The sequence below is a fragment of the Sturnus vulgaris genome, chromosome 8 (assembly GCF_052056855.1).
Source record: "Sturnus vulgaris isolate bStuVul1 chromosome 8, bStuVul1.hap1, whole genome shotgun sequence".
Classification (NCBI taxonomy): Eukaryota; Metazoa; Chordata; class Aves; order Passeriformes; family Sturnidae; genus Sturnus; species Sturnus vulgaris.
Window position 1 is genome coordinate 37,272,375 of NC_142250.1, and position 17,022 is coordinate 37,289,396.

At 47.1% G+C, this 17,022-nt stretch overlaps 2 long non-coding RNA genes across 2 annotated transcripts; both read left to right on the forward strand.

The window, feature by feature from the left end:
* The first annotated feature begins 337 nt into the window (after window positions 1-337).
* Window positions 338-5,145, forward strand: LOC148223066 (uncharacterized). Its single transcript, XR_015805037.1, has 3 exons — window positions 338-642; window positions 3,770-3,995; window positions 4,196-5,145. It is a non-coding gene; the product is annotated as an uncharacterized LOC148223066 (long non-coding RNA).
* Window positions 5,146-5,317: 172 nt separating this feature from the next.
* Window positions 5,318-11,057, forward strand: LOC148223067 (uncharacterized). The gene is made up of 3 exons (XR_015805038.1): window positions 5,318-6,416; window positions 7,042-8,796; window positions 9,255-11,057. It is a non-coding gene; the product is annotated as an uncharacterized LOC148223067 (long non-coding RNA).
* The last annotated feature ends 5,965 nt before the right edge of the window (window positions 11,058-17,022 follow it).

Genomic DNA, 17,022 nt, shown 5'->3' on the forward strand with positions numbered 1-17,022 from the left:
AAACACAAGAGACCTTTGGGAACAGCAAAATGTGGAATAGGAACACGAGGTTGGAACACAGGGATTGCTGTCACCAGAATCCTGATTTCCTCTGCTCTGCTCAGGACTGGGATTAAATCAGGATTTATGCCAGAGCTCAACCCTGAGCCTTCCAGGAAAGGGGAAGGGCTTCAAGCTGAGTGAGTTGAGATGGGATTTGGGGCAGGAATTGTTCCCTGGCAGGGTGGGGATGGAATTCCCAGATTTGCTGTGGCTGCCCCTGGATCCCTGGCAGTGCCCAAGGCCAGCTTGGACATTGGGACAGTGGGAGGTGTCCCTGCCATGGCTGGGGTGGCTCTGGGGGGGATTTGGGGTCCCTCTAACCCAAACCAGTCTGGAATTCCATGGAATCTGTTGTTTCTGTAGCCTGATATCTCAGGACAAAAAGAGTTAGAATCATGGGAACTTTAAGGCTGGAAAAGACCTTTAAAACAATCCAAATTTTAAAATTTAAAACAAATTAAAAATAATTTTTAAATTTCAAACAAATCCAGCTGTTGCTCTGCATTGTTTGTTTTTCCCCTCCAAGGAATGGGGAGCTGGATGTCACCAACCCAACACCTGTGGGGTGACCCGACCTTGCACAGCCAGGAGAACTTCCAGGTGAGGCAGAGGCTTTAATTCACATTTTGGATGACTTAAAATGCATAAAAGAGTTGGGAAACAATTCCAACGTGGAGCTGACGTTGGTGCAGGAGCAGGACCAAGTCCCTGCCTGGGTGGGAGGTGTCAGGGCTTTGGCCAAGCACAGCAAAAAGGAGCAGAAAATGACAAAAATCCCCTCGTGGCCCGGGCTCAGGAAATGACTGGCTGAAATTTCCTTCCTGGGAATTTCCTTCCTGGAATTTCTTCCCTGGGAATTTCCTTCCTGCAAATTTCGTCCTGGGAATTTCCTTCCTGGAATTCCCTCCTGGAAATTCTTTCCTGGGAATTTCCTCCTGGAATTTCCTACTGGAATTTCCTTCCTGGGAATTCCTGGAAATTCCTTCCTGGAAATTTCTTTCCTGGAATTTCCTCCTGAGAATTCCCTTCCTGGGAATTCCTAGAAATTCCTTCCTGGGAATTTCCTCCTGGAATTTCCTCCTGGGAAAATCTGGAATTTCCTTCCTGGGAATTTCCTTCCTGAGAATTCCTGGGAATTTCTTTCCTGGAATTTCTTTTCTGGGAATTTCCTTCCTGGAATTTCCTTCCTGAGAATTTCCTTCCTGGAAATTTCTTTCTGGGAATTTTTTTCCTGGGAATTTCCTCCTGGAATTTCCTTCCTGGGAATTTCCTCCTGGAAAGGCTTTTCCAGCCCTGCCCCAGCTCCCAGGGCACTGCTGGGGTCCCCATCCCTGGGGCATCTCAAACCCTTTGGATGTGGCCCTGGCACTGCTCTGGGATCATTGAATTTGATGATTTTGGAGCTTTTTTCCAACCTCAGCGATTCTGGAATTCCTGAAAATGCCTTTAATGTCTTTGAAATCTTCCCCTCCCCGGCAATTTGCTGGATTTAGCTCCAAACATTACAAAGGAATTGCACCAGTGACTTTAATGAAAATCCTATTTTGGATTGATCTCTTTTTTTTTTTTTTTCCCTTCTGCATCTTCCTAATGGCAATAAAAATAGTATCAGAATTCCTTGGGGGATAAAACCACTTCCCAGGGCTCGATTTTGGGGTCATCACCCTCCGTTTGTGTGGGGGGAACATTCCTCATGCTGAAATCTCAGCCTTTCCCTGCCTCCCCTCGTGGTCCTGACGACTCCTCCTGAGCTGCAGCCACTTCACAAAATGTTCCTGTGGAACCCAAATTTCCCCAGGGACGCTGAAATCCTGCTCCTCCAAATATTCCAAATAAATATTCCAAATATTCCAAACTCTTAGCAGCCAGCCCTGGGGACAGCAGCTGAGTGGCACAGACCAGAGCATTTGTTCCCTTTTCATTTACTCTCTGAATTTAATGAATGACTGCTGATGGATTTTTTTTTTCCTCCTAAATTTTTAAAGATCTACTTTTCTATTACTTGAATCAAAAGGAAAATACTTTCCTCCCCCTTTTCCTTCCTCCCCCTTTTCCTTCCTCCCCCTTTTCCTTCCTCCCCCTTTTCCTTCCTCCCCCTTTTCCTTCCTCCCCCTTTTCCTTCCTCCCTCTTTTCCTTCTTTCCCCTCTTCTCCTTCCTCCCTCTTTTCCTTCTTTCCCCTCTTTTCCCTTTTCCTTCCTCCCTCTTTCCCTCTCCTTCCCCCTCTTTATTCCCCCCCTTTATTCCCCCCTTTTCTCCCCTCTTTATTCCCCTTTTCCCCCACCTTCTCCCAGTTCCCCATTCCCCCCTTTTCCCATTTTCCCCCATTTTTCCCAGCTCTTGTTTCCCAGCAGTGACACACGAGTCCCCCCACGGGAAGCTGGGGCTGCTCCACTCATTCCTGTTCCCTTCATCCTTCCCACACATCTGCCAGATGTTTCCAGAGGCAAATCCAGCCTTATCCACACTTTTCCTCAAAAGAACTCCCTGGTCCAAACCCAGGAGCTGTTTATTGCATCCAGTTTTTTATTCCCTTGCTTCCCTCACAAAGCCAAGCTGGGTTTTGGGTGTCTCAAATTTATTTTTTCCCCCCTTTTTAGGGGCAGCATTTTAAGTTTCAGCATCTCCCAACCTTTTCCTTCGTGAGAACTTTGCAAAATGCCAATTTTGATTTCTGGAATAAGATTTCCAGCTGGAATGGGATGGAGTTGTCAGGCTGGGCTGGCTTTGGTGCTGAGAGGAAAAAATCTGAGTTTTCCATGGGAGGGTTTCTCTGTGCTCTCTCCAGAAACTGGAGTTTGCCACAGAATTTTCCAGGTATTTTGGGGTGAATTGGTGCCCAATGCCAGAGGTGGGATTTTGGATGGAATTATTCCCTGGGAGGGTGGGCAGGCCCTGGCACAGGATTCCCACAAATAAAGGAGTTTTTCCTCACTCTCAGGTGGATTTTCCTCTCTCCCCATTGCCTGGTTTGGCCTCCTGGCAGTTCCCTGCCCCTCTCGGGGTGTCCAGCCCAAATTCAATTTGTCAATTTGTGTTCTGTGCCCCAGCAGAGCCTGGCTCCAAGCCTGCACAGCTGCTGGCAAATTTTAGCACCTCCAGCTGTAACCCAGGGATGTTTTTCTGGATTTCATTCCTCATATCACAGGGTGAAGGGAAAATACATTTAAACTGTCATCCCAATTTTTAATTCTTTTTTTTTTTTTTCCCTCTCTCCTGTAGACATCCCACAAAGCTCATTGATGGGAGCAGCCTGGTTTGGGAGAATCTGCTTTAAATATTTTAGTTTCCATTTTATTACCTGCAGCTCCAATCAGGCTTTGCACGGTGCCAAGTCTGATCACAAATAATTTTGCTACCAGACATCTTTAGCCCCCAAAAAAATGACTTTGAGAAAATGAGCAGCGATGCATTAAAATGCATTTTACAGAGAAATTATCTCTATATGCTTTGTCTTCCTTTTTTTTTTTTACTTTTTTTTTTTTTTTTTTTGGTAAAAAATAAAGCTGCTGTTAAACCACAAAACCACAAAAAGCATCTGCTACACTCGGGGAAAAAAAAAAAAAGGATTTTCAAAATATCCTCATGAATGTCCTGGAATCATGAATGGATTTTAATAACCACCACATCGATGAGGGCACGCTGCAGATACTGATTAATTATTAACATGTTTACAACAATTTTGCAAATAATGGGGCTAATCACTGCAATTCTGTGTTTTCCAAGCAGGGCTGTGCTCCCTCCCAGGCAATCCAGGAAAACGCCGTGCCCAGGGCTCTGCTTCCCCAGGTGCTGTTTATTTTTGTGGGCTATTGATTTCCTGCCAGGATGGAGTGGATTTAATTTGAACTGATAGTCCAGTGCTTCGTTCCACCTTTAAATTATTGCTGAGGCTCGTGTTTGCTGCATTCCAGTGCCTGGCAAGGGAGGGGATTCCTTACAAATACCTGGCCAGGTGAGCATGGGAAGTAAAATTTTTTTTTTTTTTTTCCCCTGTGGGATTCCTGCAAGCCTGGACTGCTGCAGGGTAAAGGAACCCTGGGAAGTAACTCAAGTGATGGATAAATAGAGATATAAATCCTGCTGTAAATAAGGAAAGAGCACAGGGAGAGGTGGATTTCTCACCTTTTCAACTCCATTTTTCTGGCCCTGCAGGCTCCAGTCAGCACAGAAGCCCAGAAGGGTTTGGCTTGGAAGGAACCTCCAAGAAAATCTCATCCCCCCCCCCCCAGCCCTGGGACACCTTCCAGGAGAATATTCCAGAGAATATTCCACCTCCCACTGGGAATATTCCAGAGGATCTGGACTCAATCCTGTGCCAGTTGGACCCACTGGGGACCCTCCCAACCTGACCCAGGCTGGGATCTGCTGCTTCTGGTCTGGAAATGCTCAGGGAATGGGGATTTTCTGTCCTGTCCTGTCCTGGAAATGGAAGTTTTGGGGGAATGGGGATTTTGTGCTTTGTCCTAGAAATGTTGAGGGAATTGTGATTTTTCTGTCCTGTCCTGGCTATAAAATGCTCAGGGAATGGGGATTTTTCTGTCTTGTCCTGTCCTGGATATAAAAATGCTCAGGGAATGGAGATTTCCTGTCCTGTCCTGTCCTGGATATAAAAATGCTCAGGGAATGGAGATTTTCTGTCCTGTCCTGTCCTGGGAATGGTGACTTTCTGTCTTCTAGGAATGTGCTGTATGAGGTTTGCTGGGATTTTGGGGGGATTTTTTTTAGGGGAAGTATTAAATCCTGAGCAGCCTTTTCTATTAGACACCCAATCCTGACCCAAAAACCCCTCTCCCCAGCCCTGAAATTTGCTGAAATTTGCTGAAATTTGCTGAAATTTGCTGAAATTTGCTGAAATTTGCTGAAATTTGCTGAAATTTGCTGAAATTTGCTGAAATTTGCAGAAATTTGCTGAAATCCCACAAAGCTCCGACACCACCACCCCTATCCCTTCATAAGAGGATTATTGCCAAGTACACAAGCAGCATAATGAGCTGAGTGCTGTAATGCCTGATTAGAGGCTGGATTTAGGGCTGGAGCAGCATTAATGCACAGCTCCAATGGAACTGGGTTAATAACAATCAACTGATGAATGCTGAGCATCTCGTGGCAGCCTGGGGAGAGCAGGCTGGGCTGATGAGCAGGGGGTGCAAACCTGCAGAGGGGCAGGAGGGAGGGATCAGGGGGGCAAAAAAGAGGAGTTTGGATGGGGGGGAGAGGGGAAGGGACTCAGAGACCCTCAGGGTGTTTGTGGCTCTGAGCTCTGTGGCTGCTGAGAGGGAATTTTCACAAGGGAAGGACGCAGGAGGTGCTGGAATCACAGAGTTAGGGAATTATTGAGGTGGGAAAAGCCCTCCAGGATCACCATGACTGACTGGCACCTTGTCCCCAGCACTGAGTGCCACCTCCAGCACGTCCCTGGCAGCTCCTCCCAGCGTTTAACAATCCTTGCCATGCAGAAATTCCTCCACCACAGCACGTTCAGGTTGGATATTAGGGCAAATAGAAATTCCTTCATGGGAAATGCTGGGTGTGCCAGTCGCTGGGGGGATTTAAGAGCCGTGTAAATGGGGACACAGGTCAGAGGTGGCCCTGGCAGCAGTGGTTCTGTCACGTCCTGTATTGAGTAAACTCTCTGAAATGCAGTTTTCTAAATCATGAGGGAAGAAAAGTTCCTGGCTGCAACGGCACAATCAAAACTTCATGAGATGGAGGAATAAAAGGTGTGTGTGACAAGGCTGAACCTGCAATAATAAATGAACAAAGCACAGTGAATAAAAGGAAGGAGAGACTTAAAAGAAGCACACGGGTTTTAAAACTCTAAATAGAGCTGCAAAAGTGAAATTGCCACAGCAAACACAGCTCCCATCACCCGTGGGGAACATGAAAAAAAGAGTGAGCTTGTGCCTGGACTGGGGATTGAGGAGGGGAATAATCAGTTTGTGGTTGAGGTGTTATTCTAAGGAAGGAGTGAGGACCTGTGCAGCTGAGGTGTGGCAGGAAATATCACTGTGCTGCTGATTTGTTTGGGGCAATCTCCGTGGTCCCCTCGACCTCCCAGGCCGTGCTTTGGGCACAGCCAGGCTGATTTCTCATTTCTCCTGTCATTTCCTATCTTGGCAGGCATCACAAAAAAAAAAAAAAAAAAAAAAATTCAAGCAAGCTATTTTTAGTCAGGCTTGAAAGCTCCTATTTTTTTTTTCTTTCCAGGCCTGACTCTTGAGGGGCAGCTTTGATTCTGTTTCTCTTTTTGTTTCTGCTCTCAATTCTGGCTGCCTTCAAGTTTCCTTTGGCCACGAGGTTCCCCTGGGCAGGGACCCTTCCCTGAGCACTGCCCTGCTGCTGTCCCAGTTCCAGGCACACCTGGCATCCAAAGGTGAGATCCAAAGGATGGTTTTCACCTTGCAGGAGCAGCCAAAGGCAAGAATTTGGTTTCAGCTGGAGGGAAAACGCTGGAATAAAGGACAAGCTGCATCTGAAAAGGAAAAGTATCAGGAAATAATCCTGATCTCATCAGTTCTGATCCTAACAGGAATGTTGGAATTGTCACTCAGTTGTTTCACCTCTGGCTTCTGGAGGCCTGAGTTCATCTCTGCTTGGGGGTGAATGAATCTGGAATGGCAGTGCCAGCCCTGCTCTGTGCTTGGAACTGGCACCCCTGGTTTGACTGGTTTGACTGGTTTGACTGGTTTGACTGGTTTGTGCTCCCCATGGGGCAGCTGTGCCCCACCATGTCTGCATTTCAGCTCTTTCTCTTTTCCATTCCCTTCCCATCCTTTGCCCTTAGCTGGAAGGGCCCATCCCAAAGGCTCTTTGGGTATTTCCAAGCATTAGAAGACAGGAAAATTGAATTTAATTTCTCTGAACTCAATGTGTCTTTGTTTCGTGGCTTAAACTTCCTCCTCCTACCCACACTCATCAATCCTGAAATCTCTCTGTAATTGCTCCCTAATCAGTGAACTCCTCCATGTGTTCTTTGCTTTCTCATTCCCCATCTCCAGGGCTCTTGTGAGCAGATCCAGGGCAGCATTAGGAGTGATCTGTCTCCTTCCCCCAGCCCCCAGAGCAGCAGATCTGATTTTGGAGCAGTTTCTCATTCAGGAGGAAGATGGATGGTGGGCATAAAACAGATTATCCATGGGAGCTGTGATTCAGAGAGCTGATAAAAGTGGAATTTCTCATTTTTTTGGGGGGGGGGTGAATATGTGATTAGGAGTGCAGAAATCCCGGGAGTATTGCACACTGGAGCTCCCCATGGTTCTCCCTCTCCTGCTTTGCTGGGAGCAGGAGGGATTCACCTCAGATGTGCAGGGAATGCTGCTGGCTGTGCCAGGCCGGGGGAGCTGCAGCAGGGACAGAAATCCCATTTGTCTAAAGGTCTCAGACATTCAATTCCAGCCGTATTGATGTTTCATTCCTGCTCAGGAGGACTAAGCCCTCTCCTTTCCAGGACACACAAAACCCCCTCACGCTCTGCTGTGCCTTCATTGCTAATTGTTAATTGTTAATTCCTAGGGGAGCTGCAGTTCCTGAGATCCTTGCACATCCCTGAGACAAGAATCCTGAAATCTCTGAGGCTGGAAAAGCCCTCCCAGCCCATGGAGTCCCAGCCGTGCCCATCCCCACCCTGTCCCCAGCCCGGAGCACTCGGTGCCTGCTGGAAATGAGACCGTTCTGAGCCCTGCAGAGACTCCAGAGGCATCGAGGCTTTGAGGAGAGGATGGAGCAGCTGCTGCAGCCCCCGCTGTTCCCAGGGGTGCTGGAATTCTGTTTCATTTTTTTTTTTTTTTATTTCATTTCCATTCTTCAGCCACCCCTGAAAGCCTGGAGAGCTGGTCCTCTGCACCACCACTCATCTCACAAGCATTCCAGGAACCTCAGGGAGCTGAGGGAGAAATTGTGAGCATTGCAGCTTCTCAGTGCAGGCACAGCAATGAGGTCACCCCAAAGAACTTGTCTGGAAATTCACTCTTCCATGAATTCCAGCAGAAGCTCTGTGGCAGAAGCTGCAGACATGCTGCTGTTGCCAGCATGGACAGGGACTGCTGCTCCTTGGGGGATGGTCATGGCAGCACAATTCTGGAATCCCTGAGGCTGGAAAAGCCCTCCAGGATCATCCAGGGCAGCCTGTGCCCATCCCCACCTTGTCCAGAGCACTCAGAATCCTCCAGGAATTGCTGGGACACTCCAGGGATGGGGATCCAACCCTCCCTGGGCACTTCCAATCCCTGCCCACCCTTTCCATGGGGAAATTCCTGCTGCTGTCCCCGTGAAGTCTCAGGGTAGGTGAGGGAGGTGAGAGGCAGCAATGAATGAAAATCCCGTGGGATGAGTTCAGAGCCTTTTGGTGTCCAACCCCTGCTCCTCTGTTCCTGCTCTGGGGGTCTCCCTGGAGGCTGCTGGAGTTCTCCAGGGACTTTAGGGATAAGGATTTTCTGTTCCTGTGTGGAGAAAGGCAGAGGAACAGAAAAGTCATTGTCACCTACCTGTGCATCCTCCTCCTCCTCCTCCTTATGGCTTTTATTTTTATATTTTCCCTAACACTACACACAAAGGAGATTAAAACAGAGGAAAACCAGAGCCTTGCACATCATCCCTGCAGCTTTGGAGGAAAACTGCACCTTGTGCAGGAGCCCTGCTCCAGCAGAACCACATCTGTCACTGCAGGAGGATGCAGCCACCATGGAATGGGACTGCACCAACCCTGACTGACTGACGGGGGCACCTTGGATTCTCACCCTGACACTGCTCTGGTGGTTTGTATTACTGTATTTTTTTATTTTATTTTTAATTTTCCCGGTAAAGAACTGTTATTCCTATTCCCATATCTTTTTCCTGAGAGCCCCTTAATTTCAAAATGATAATAATTTGGAGGGAGGGGGTTTGCAGTCTCCATTTCAAGAGAAGCTCTTGCCTTTCTTGGCAGACACCTTTTTTGTCTTTTCAAACCAGGACACACGGCTTTTGTGGGGCTGGTTAACACATTAAAGCACAATTCCTCTGTTTTATCCCTGGCTGCCCTTTCCTGTGGAATATTGAGAGGCTTTCCTCCTGGTCAAGCAGTGTATTTTCGATGAATTCCTCTGTTATTTTTCCCAGCTGGGTTGCTGGGGTTGCTGGAGAATGAAAACATTAATTTCCAGACTAGCAGGGGTTTGCTCCTTATCGACGTCAGAGCGCTAAAAATCTCATTTCTTTCCCTCTGGTTTGGAAGGTTTGGATGCAAATGAAGAAAAATTGAGACTGGAATTTGTAACTGGGATGGCAGCAATGATGTCACTTTATGAGCCTGTGCTGAAGGCGTTGCTGGGACTCACCAGGACAATTCAGGATCAATCCCTCCATTCCCACCTGGAATGATTGTGGAAGATATTTGATTAGAACAATTATTACTTGGGAAAACCAAGGGGATATTGGAGAAATTAATCAATATTCCAACGCACAGATTCTATAAATGCAAAAGTCAAATTCCCAGATGCAGCATCTAAATCCATTTCCTGTCATGGAATTGTAGCCTGGAAGAAACGTTGGCACCAATTCTGATTTGCATCCTTGATGATGGAATAGAAAATTCGGGGAATGCTTCGCCATCAGGAGGAAATTTGGATTTTTCCTGTGCTCCATTCCTGCTGCTCTGTGCCTGGAAAAGCAACGGAGGTGGGATGGTACCAAACTCTGGGGTGTAACCAAAATTAATTTATTAAAATTAATAATAATAATAATAATTAGATATTCTTTCATTTTGAAGTGGATAAAAAGCTGCAGGGAGAACTTTGAGGACATTTCTGTGGTACAACCAACTGCTCAAGTGTCTGAGATATTCCAAATTTTCCTTTTTAGAGGCAGCTGAGAGCTTTCCTCCTTCCTTCAGTCTGAGTGCCAGGGAGGAGGGAGAAATAAGGGCTGAACTTGCTGTCAACTCTCTTAAAAGCTTTTTATTGAAGCTGGAATGTGTGATAATGGCCCCCAGAACCATCATTACAGTTAATTAAAGGTCTGTTTCTTTTTTCTAATGTGAGGGGTTTATTTTCTGCCGTTGATAACACAGCAATAAAACCTTGCTTTAGGCAAAATCTTGGTAGGCAAGGTCACAATTTAGAAGTAATTTGGAAATTGAAGGGAAAACCAGAAAGCAGCATCTGGTTCCTGTTATTTGTGAGTTGTGGAAGTCCAGAGGGAATGATTTCGAGTTAAAAGGGAAGGAAAAGAGGAACATCAGAGGCTGTGCACTGAGGGCATGGTCATGGGCAAGAGGGGAAAGGAGAACAGGAAATTTGGGGTAAAGAGCTACTTAAACATGAAAACTTGTCAGATCTTTGGGTTGGAAAGGCAGAGCTGCTTCCAGGGACAGGAAGAAGTCAGGATGGAGGCACAGAAACGTCAGGATTTTACCACTTTTGTGCATTTTCTGCAAAGCTGGGGATGTGAATCCTTAGGGAGTGGAGCTGATGTGGGGCTGGGGGGCCGTGGGGAGCTGCCACATCCCAGAATTTGCTGTTGAGGGTGAATCCATTCAGTGCTGGGAACCACCTGGGATTTCCTGAAGGATCTTTGTCCCAGAAATCCAGGGATGGACACCAAGAACTTGTGGGGTCTCCAGCCTTGGAGATGCTCCAGCCCCCTGGAACATCCCTGAGCTGTGGGGACCTGGAAAACTCAAACTCTCACTAAATACTCAACCCAGATTATTGTTTCTAACTTTATGATTCAAACAACATTTTTTGCACTTGGATTCCAGGGCCAGCTGAGAAGCAGCAGGTGCTCAATTGGTCAAAAAAAAAAAAAAAGTCATTTCCTGAGATAAGAAATGTAAAATAAGTGCCAGTGGTGGAGATTTAATTGTTGCAAATCTGTTGAGTGGAAGCTGAGCTTTCTGTTCTCCAAAAATAATCACGTCCAGCTTCCAGCCAGCACAGCTGTGCTTTGGATGCCTTCAAGTCTGTAGTAAATTTGTTTGGTGGATATGTTAATTAAAAGGTTAATTATGGTCGAGACGTTCTGGTACTCAGGTTTGCTGATGTGGGGTGTAAATATTGGAGGAAAATGGGGAGGCCCTGGCAGATTATCCAGGGAAATTGTGGCTGCCCCTGGATCCCTGGCAGTGCCCAAGGCCAGGTTGGACATTGGGACAGTGGGAGGTGTCCCTGCCATGGCTGGGGTGGCACTGGGGGGGATTTGGGGTCCCTCCCAACCCAATTTGGGAATCTGTGATTTGGGGCTGAAGGTGGGAAGGGTTTGCTCTGTGTGTGTTAGAAACTAATCCTGGAAACACACAAGAATTATATTTTATTTTAATTTATTTTTAAAGCAGGAAAAGGTGGCATCTGGCGATAAGAAATTTCCCACCTGGTGGCAGAAAAACTTTAACAGCGATTAACAATGAACCGTGGTGAGATTTCAAACGACTTTTGGAATTTCTAAAGCAAGAGGAAACAAAACAGAATCAAATCCCCAGAACTGCAGCTCTGAGGTGGTGCCTCAGTGATTTTGGACCCTGGAAAATAAAATCCCCACCCTCCTTTGGCTTCCTTGGTGCCACTAATGAATCTCTGGGGACCCTGCCTGTGTAGCTTGGAATGAAAAGCAGAATTAAGCTCTGGAGCTCTTTAAGAAAAGCAGTGTCTACAAACAAGAGGCACTTCTGGGATCCTGACTGATAAAAGTGGATAAAAATCTGAATTCCTGCAGAATCTGAGTGATGACCTCGCTGCAGGCTGAGGTTTTAATGGGGAAAAACTCTTTTTAGGGACACAGAGGTGGCCCAAAATCTCTTGAAATCTGCAACATCTGAGCACATTAACCAACATTGCTCCTTCCTTCCAGCAGGGAGCAGGGCAGGAGCCAGGGAAGCACGGGGTTCGTGGCTCATTCCCGGAGTTTCTGTGGGGTCACTGCCCATCCTGGGCTGGGCTGTCCCAGGAGCCTTCTCTGGGATGCTGCAGATCCCCACGAACTGCCCCGGGTGTGGAATCGAGTCCAGGGCAGCAGGGAAAGTGTCCAAGTGACCCTGGAGTGTCCCAGGCCAGGTTGGACATTGGGACAGTGGGAGGTGTCCCTGCCATGGCTGGGGTGGCTCTGGGTGGGATTTGGGATCCCTTCCCACCCAAACCATCCTGGGATTCTGGGATTTTAGGATAAACGTGGAATTACAGCAGGATTCACATTAACAAATCCAATATTCCCTTTCTGCAGCAAACCCCCACCCCTCAGAATTTCCTTTGCAAGGTCTGTTCTGCCAAAATTTGGAGCCTGCGTGGAAGCCACGACATCCCTGACTAGAAAGAGTCTTTCTTCTGGAGACAGAGCTTCAGAAGAGAGCAGAAGTTGCAGAGAGAACTGTACAAGTTCTGGCCTCCAGGGTGCTTTTAAAATGCAGGAGTTCTGGGATGTAGGGCTGGTTTAATGGGATATTTATCTCCCTTGGAGAAGTTTCTGCTGGAAACCTTGAAGTTGTAACAAGCTGCAGTAATAAGACTTCACTGTTCATTAAGAGATAACTTCTTTTTTTTCTTCTTCTTCTTCTTTTTTTTTTAATCAGAGATTTGTTTCCTTATTCCTAGGACAGAGTCTTTTTTTTTTTTTTTTTTTTTTTTTCTCCTTAATCTCCTAAATGTTCTAATTCAGGGGAATGGATGGAAATGAATTTCCAACAGCAGCAGTTGAAGGCCAATGTCGTGGTGGTGTCCCCTGTACCAGGCACGCCTGGGATGGGCTGTGGTGCTCAGGGAATGTTTGTGGGCTCAGAGATTCCCGGAGCCTCAGGAATTTGTGTCTGCCCAGAGCTGGAATTCCCTCCCTGGAGGAGCCTCATCCCTGCATGTGCTGAGGATCACTTTGGAGGCACCGTGCTCTGTGAGTGTTCCAATAGCATCAAAACCACAGAACTGGTTGCTTTCATTTCTTTTTCCTCCCTCTCCTGTAATTATTGATTAATTTTTAACCCAGCTGTCAGTGTGAGGTTTATTTTTATTCACCTCTCCCACACCAGGATGCTCCCGGATTTCAGAGCTGCTTTACCCAGCCTGGATCTGCAGCAAAATCCACCATAAATCTCCATAATTCTGAGTGTTTGCTGCTCCCTAAGCCATTAAACAGAGAATATCCAGGGAAATCCATCGGTGCATTCCCACCCGGAGCGTCAGTGCTGCCGGACTCCTCCGTGCTTTTCCTGGGAGCAGGAAATTAATTCATTAATTAATTAATTAATCCTGATTTTCCAACAGCAGCAGAACTGGCTGAGCATCCACATTCACCTCCCTCAGAAAAAAGAACCACGTAAGGAATCGGTGTTGGGATCACAACAGAGTTTTTCATTTTTTTTTTTTAAGAACCGGGGGAAAAAAAAAAAAAAAAAAAAAAAAAAAAAAAAAAAAAAAAAAAAAAAAAGGTGGGAGCTGGAGTGGCAGCACCGAGGAAATTCCAGCAGCAGTTTTGTCTCTGTCTTAATCCACTCTGCTCTGGAAATGGCTCCTCCAGGACTTTCCTGTCCAGATCGAGCCAGAGAAGGAATTATTTGAAATCAGAGACCATGGAATGAAGCACAGGGGGGAATTCAAGGGGATACAGAGGATAACTGGGGGTGCAAGTGGTGAAAAATCAAATTGCTGGCTGGAAAAGGAGGAGTGGGAGCTTAGGGAAAAGATTTTCTGGTTCAGGATAAGCTGTCGGGGCAGGGATGGGAAGGGAGAAGCACAAAAAAATCTCCTGGAAGTCAGTGTGGAAAAGAGGGGCAAGAACTCAGTGCAGGCCGAGGTTTTAATGGGAGAAATTCTTTTTAGGGCCCCAGAGGTGCCACGGGGCCCAAAATCTCTTGAAATCTGCAACATCTGAGCACATTAACCAACATTCCACCTTTTTTCCAGCAGGGAGCAGAGCAGCAGCCAGGATGCAGGGAGGCCATGGGGTGGCTGGAAGGGCTGGGCTGCTGCTCATTCCCATTTCCAGTGAGCAGAGGAACCCCCAGGAAAAAGGGAATGAGATCCATGGACGGGTTAGGGACAGTCCTAATATTTTAGTGCCATTAAAAAAATGGATTAAAGGGCTCTCTGTTGTCTCCAGTGTTTGGATAATTAATGAAATGGAGGATTATTTAATGAAGGTATTTTCAGGGGTGTTTTCAGGGGTGCAGGGTTTGATGGGTTTGGGAATTTATTCAGTGGAAACTTCAGTTCTGAGTGTCAGAATTGGCTCAGTGACCCCTAAAACAGCCCTGCAAACCCAAGCACAGCGTGCCCTGCTCTGTCTGCCCCTGCAAGTCACTCATCTGCAGAGGAGATGATTTATCTGGGCAGAGACAAATCCGAGATGTCACAGCTCCTCTGGACACCACTGGTGCCTCCAGGGTGTTTGATCTGACCCTGCTGCTGGACTTATCCCAAAATTCATCCCAGATTCTCCAGGTCTGGGCACCCCTCCCCCGGGAATCTGCTTGGTTGGATGCACATGTGGAAATAAATTCTGATCCTGGAATCAGGGAATCCTGGAGTGCTTTGGGGTGGAAAAGCCCTTGGTGACCATCGTGGTCCCCAGTGTGCCCTCAGCTCCTTTGATCCCAGCACTCGAGTTTCTCCTCTGGAATTTAGCCTTTTCCATGATTAATAATAATTTAATTTTGGTTCATAGAGGGCCTGAAATGGGGAGGGGACACATTTGTGTGTAAAACATGAGTGTGTGCCCTTGACCCTGGGGCTCCAGTGGAGCTAAGGAAAGCTCCCCAGAGGAATTAATTCCTTATTAATTAATTAATTAATTAATTCAGGGAGGATTTCTTCCTGGAAGGGCCTCGGCAGGGGCTGCCCAGGGAGGGTTGGAGTGCCCAGCCCTGGAGGTGTCCCAGGAATTCCTGGAGGTGACACTGAGTGCTCCAGGCTGGGCACAAGGTGAGGATCCAAGGCTGGACTCTGCTCCTGGAGGGCTTTTCCAGCCTCAATAATTCAGTGATTCTTAAGGAAAAGCTCATTTTCAGCAGGCAACATTCATCCATCAACCCCTAAAATGCTGTGTGATAGATGAACACCCCCATAAATATTAAATTGTGTAGGTGCCACTGGAAGTGACATCCCCTACCCACAACAATCACTTGTAAATCACAGAGTCCTCGCTGCAGCCACAACTCCACAATAGCAAAATGATTAGAAAGCCATAAAAAAAAACAAAGTTGTTTTGTCAGGATCATTTCCTCCCTGATCACAGGGCTGCTGGAAAGTGGCTCTGGGCTTAAGTGATAGATGAGAGCCATTAATAGAGCCAGAGACCTTCCCAGGCTGCTTGGAGCCAAAATTAAAAGGGAACTTGAACAGTCCTGGGTGGTTTGGGAGCCTGGAGAGTGCCTGGGGGTTGTGGTGGGGCTGGTGTAAAATTCAGCCTCTCACAGCCACGAACTGCATTATTATTCATGGATCATTTCATGATCTTGATTATTTTGATGGTGTAAGCTCAGAAAATCCCCTCTTACTTCTGGGTCCTGTGGCTCCTCCTGCCACAAAATTATGGGACCACGGGGTGGTTTGGGTTGGAAGGGACCTTAAAGTTTCACTGGAAAAGCTTTTTTGTGTCTCACAGATGCTCTTCGACTTCTCTCTCTCTCTGTATTTATCCCTCCAACGTGAAAACCAACATCTCCAGCTCCAGATGCTCTTTGGGTGACCCAGGGAATATTTCTGGCTCACACAGGTCTGTCTCTGTGGGTACAATGAAAAGAAATAATAATTTTGTGTCGTTCAAGGTGTCCTCATGAGGAGGCTGTGGCACTGAAATCTGGGGTTGTGACTTCTGTCCCAGTCACTGCTGACGTGTGGTGTGAGAGCCACAACAGCTCTGCCCTCCCAGGACAAAAATCAATGTTTTTAACGTGGAAATACTGACCCAAACACAGGGACACACCTTAAATGTCACATCCTGTTCATCCCTCAGGACAAGAAGGGGCTGGAGAGTGTCCAGGGCAGGGAACAGAGATGGGAAAGGGGCTGGAAAATCCCCGAGGGAGCTGGGAAAGGAGATGGAGAATTCCTGAGGGAGCTGGGAAGGGAATGGAGAATTCCTGAGGGAGCTGGGAAGGGAATGGAGAATTCCTGAGGGAGCTGGGAAGGGGCTGAGCCTGGAGAAAAGGAGGCTCAGGGGGGCCCTTGTGGCTCTGCACAACTCCCTGACAGGAGGGGACAGCCGGGGGGATTTGGGATCTGGGAACAGGGACAGGAGGAGAGGGAACAGCCCCAGGCTGAGCTCAGGGTGGATATTTGGGAATAATTTCCCCATGGAAAGGTTTGTCCAGCCCTGGCACAGCTGCCCAGGGCAGGGGTGGAGTCCCCATCCCTGGGGGGATTTAAAATCCACGTGGATTTGGCCTTTGGGGATGTGGTTTGGTGCTCCAGTTGCTGGTGGAGTTATTTCAGATTCATTCTCAGTAATTTCTGGAGATTTCAGTTTGTTGCATCCATCTAAACACCCAGAGGTCTTTTCTTTTTTTTCCATTTTCCCTGCTGGATTTGCCCTCAGCTCTGGGAGACCCCTCTGTGTCTGTTTAGTTCCCAAATCCCCCCACATCCCTAAAAACCCAAAACTGTGATTTCCACTCCACATGCCTGTGATTTTCTGAACGTTCCTGAGGTTCTTCTCTAATTTTTTATTTCCCCTTTCCTTCCCATTTCCCTGCAGACGCCTGGGGCTGTAATGATGGCTCAGTCTCCAATTTCCCTGATTCATCATGGAAATCCACTGACAAAATCTGCTGCTCTCAAATCCTGTAATGCTGTGGAGAAAATTTGTTTTCTAGCCAGGATGCATTATGGCTTTTAGGAGCTTGGAAACTGCATGCTCAATAGCATTACATTTATATTTTTTTGTTATTGGGTTGGATTATACTTTTGTTCTATGGGAACATTTTTGTTCTGTAGGAACAAAAGTCCAAGGAATTTTTTTTATCTATATTTTTTTTCCCTTTTTCCCCCCCCACTTCCCCTTTTATTTCCCAGGATTAAGACCTT